Genomic DNA, 4238 nt, shown 5'->3' with positions numbered 1-4238 from the left:
ATATCATTGTGTGATCCAGCCATGCCAAAGAAAGAGTGCCAGATCTAGAGATCTTGAGACGCCACAACCTCTAGTATGACAGTGCAAGCCCTGACATGTCCCTTATACTGTCCTTGCCAAGCAGAAGGACAATTCTTCCACTCCCAGTGCATGCAGTCTATGCTGCCAAGCATCCCTGGGAAGCCCCTTCTGGCATTCATCGCCAACAAACGAGTTGTATCTTTAGTTGTCGGCTCTCTCAAGTACTCAGAGCCAAACACAACAATAACAGCCTTGCAGAACTTATACAGGGACTCTAGGCATGTAGACTCGCTCATACGGACGTACTCGTCAATGAGATCACCGGGCACTCAGTATGCAAGCATTCGGATGGCGGCAGTGCATTTCTGATCAGAGGAGAAACCAATCTTGCCGACGATATCCTCTTTGCACTCGAAATAGCCATCATAGCCGACCACTCCCTCTCTAATAAGGTTGAAAACATGCCTACTCATACGAAAACGGCGGCGGAATTTATGATGTTTGAACAACGGGTTTGTTGTATCAAAGTAGTCCTTCCAGAGAAGGAAATGCCCACTCTCTCGGTTGCGATTCAATGTCGGAAGGTGGCCGGAATGGAGCCATGGAACAACGGGCACTGACTGTTTAGGTGGTGATGGACCAACACAACAACCAATATCTCCTCCTTGTCGCCGGACGGCGAATCATCGGAGTCGCAAAGGAAATTATGGAAGAACTCATCGGTGGAGTCCATTTCGTACCTTGGCAAACTGTCGAACAACTTGTGGGCGTCGAAGAAGGAGACGACCAGCAAGAGGAGTCGTGGAGCGCACGGACCAGCTAGCTGCCCTGCCGGCGTCCAACGAGTGGGCCGACGTCCGACAAGCGTGCCGGTCGGATCTGACCGGTGCGGCGAGGTGGCTTCTTGGTCGCGGGCGGCTGTGCGGTGGGAGGAGCGGTAGTGGGAAGCAGTTTGCTCCCCCGGCGGCAAAACAACGATGGTGGGCGACGGGGGGAGTGGGCGGTGTTGCTGGGCGGATGTGGAGGCGGCGGCAGCTGACAGAGTCATCGGCAAAAAATGGGCGGCGACGTCGGCGACAAAGGAGGCGGGCAAGGGTTGCTGTTGGTTGGGGGAGAGGGGAGGCCAATGTGCCACCGACCAGCGGGCCCGGGGAGGGGAGAGGGCGAGCGCGCGTGCGTCCGTCCCGTGTCCGCGCCGATGCAATTCCGGCTAAAAAATGGGTCGGGAATGGGTCGCTCGAAGCGGACGCGCGTCTGTTTGGGTCGGCGCGTTGGGCCGACTTTTGTGTCCATGCCGACCCAAACGGACGGTGGCGGACGAAATGGGTCACCCCATTGGAGTTGCTCTTACCTGCTGTTGACGGGGTCTTCTGTACATTGTTTCACTGTGATGACCGATGATGAATCGTGTACTAAAGTCCTCTTTCTGGCGTGTGTTGTTCTTTGGGTATTGGCTCGTGAGCTCATTCCTGAAAAGAGATGGTGAGCACGAGCTAGCGGCGGAAATGGCGGCGCACCAGACACGAGATGGCGAGTCTTGTATGCCGCCGAGCTCCTAGCCCGCATGATCTCGTTCAACGACGGCGCTCTTACGCTATGGCGCGATGCTCTCCGCCCTGTCCTCACGGACTCGCACGAAATCACGATCGACGCGCGCTTCCTTCGAGAGGGAGAAGAGATCGATGTCGGTGACATGGTCTCCTTCCCTTGCCACTTTGCCAATGTGCGAGATCGGCTACCGGTGACGACCACCAGGACGGCGCGCGTGCTGGACGGCATGGGACGCGGTGCTACGGTACACGGGAGACGCGCGGATCCACACGCGACCGGGCCGAGTCAAACCGGGGCGAACCCAAACCCCACCGACCACCCATCAATGGAGGATGCGCGACACGTGTGGGCGATCCACCCCACCCCGCGGGGCGACAGCGCTGGTATAAATTCCCCTCCCCACCCGATCCTTGACCTAGAGGTATCCTTCTCCCACTTTTGGGCGGCGGCTAAGAACCCTAGATCCAGAGCTCCAGAGACTTTTGAGTGGTGGGAGGGCAAGGTTAGGGGCGATCCCCGTTCGTTTGCGGCTGTTGCGGCCACTCCGCCCATGGCGAGCGATACAGGGCGCGGTTTCCATGGAGAGAGGCGCGGGGGTGGCGGCGGTGGCCGTTCGGATCGCGGATGAGGGCGCCAGGGCGGCCACGACAATGGCCGCAGGGGCGACCGTAGCAAGTTCTCTTGGCAGCGTGAAGATGGAGGCGACCACTCCAACAATACTTCATCCACCATCCAGCCGGGTTCGGGGGACAACTCGCGCTGGGACGAGGCGGCGGGGGCCAACCACCGTGAGATCCAGGATGGCGGGGTCTGGGTGTAGAAGACCCAGGTGTCGTTGGGCTCGGGCGACACCACGGCTGGGTTCCATGCTGCATCTTCTCCTCGTCATGCTCAGGGAAAGAAAACCCCTAATCAGGTGCTTTCTTCCAAGAAATCTGTTGGGGATATAGTTATCAGTTATGACCCGCCCAGGAGGGGCCGGGTCAAGACCCAATGGTGGGTCACAAAGGAAGCCCAGTAAATACTCAAGGCGATAGTTTGTTAAATCTTATAGAAGGCCTAAAGGCCTAGAGGCGGTTTAAGGCCCAATATTGTAAGTCGCCATATGTAAGGAAAGACTTGTAAAGAAAGGCATGTAAAAGAAGTCACTGAGCCGGACACGATTTATGAGCCGGCAGGGACTCTGTAGGCCACCAGGCGTCAACCTGTGTATATAAGGGGACGACCTAGTGGCGGCTTAGGGCAAGAAACAAGAGGTTGATAACCAAGCCGTTGAACTAGCCTCTTAGTGATCGAAACCCCATCAATATCAACACAACTAGACGTAGGCTTTTACCTTCATCGTAAGGGGCCGAACTAATATAAAACCTCTCGTGTCCTTTGTCCCGATTAACCCCTTTAAGCTTCCTAGTTGCGATGGCCCTATGACTAAGTCCTTTTGCTAGGACATCTGCCGTGACAATTCCATGACAGTTGGCGCCCACCGTGGGGCCAGCGCGCAGTGGATTTGAGTTCTTGAAGGGCAACTTCAAAGGGATCAAGGGATACACTATGGGCCGGATGACCAAGAGTCGTCGCGGCAAGCTCTACATCGACGACGAAGGCTGGGGCCCCGAGGCCGGCTCAATTGAGTATGGGTACCGGGTCCCCTTTGGCGGAATTCATGTCTTCAGCGGCCGGATCGGTGAGTCGGGCCCTGAGCCGGACGTCCACACCAACCTCATCGAAATGGCTCAGCGCGCGAGGTCCACCTGTGTTCAATCTGTCGTGAAGCATGCTTTCGTAGGTTGCATCCACGACGGTGAATACTCTGAAGAATCGGTGGATGGCGGTGAGACGGCCGTCTGTTCTGACACCACATCATCAATGGGTGAGACGGACTCTTTGTATCAGCTGCAGGATGGCATGCTCGGGGGCTGTTCCGATGGCAGCAGTATTCCGGACTCCCTTGAGCCGCCGAATTGGGCAGGAGTCTTCATGGCAGGAACACAGCCCGGGCAGAACTCCACAGCAGCAGCAACAACAACCACTGGGTCGGCCGCAGCCAGGTCAGGAGACCCCGCGCGCCCCTCGGCTTAGATTGTGATGGACCTCACGGATAAACTGACGACTCTGTTGACTGCCGTGGTAGAGCCGACATATAAGGCTTAGCACGACGCAGAGGTGGCACGCGTACGTGAGGACATGGTACAAGCTAAAGAAAATTTAGCAGCAGAAGAGGTCAGGATGGCCGCGAAGCGGGCGGCTTTGGACGCTCGTGCTCAACAGCTTCAAGCAGAGACTTTCCGGCTCTCGGTGGCTCTAAACGCGTCAAACGAGGTCATGAGAAGAAGGCATCAGAAAACTTAGTCACGTCTACCTCTGACGCTCGATCATAGGAACCTTTTTCCTACACCCGAGGCCGGGACAAGTAACCCGCGAGAGGCAAATCGGATCACGATACCCGGGGCACCGGTTCAGCCGCGCGCCATGGAACCACCTCGTGTATATACCACTCTGCCTCATTATGTACCAACACCACTGGGTCACTTCTCCAATCCCTTGGAAAACCTCATTGCCGCGTCGGCTCGTTTGGCGGCTCTCCCGATGGAAGGCGTCTCGCCAGCGGTGATCGAAACGCGAAGGGTGAGAGAACTTCTTCAAACAGCTCTGGCGCAGCAGGATGC

The sequence above is a fragment of the Triticum aestivum genome, chromosome 2A (genome assembly GCF_018294505.1).
Source record: "Triticum aestivum cultivar Chinese Spring chromosome 2A, IWGSC CS RefSeq v2.1, whole genome shotgun sequence".
NCBI classification, from domain to species: Eukaryota; Viridiplantae; Streptophyta; class Magnoliopsida; order Poales; family Poaceae; genus Triticum; species Triticum aestivum.
This window is presented reverse-complemented; position numbering follows the sequence as displayed.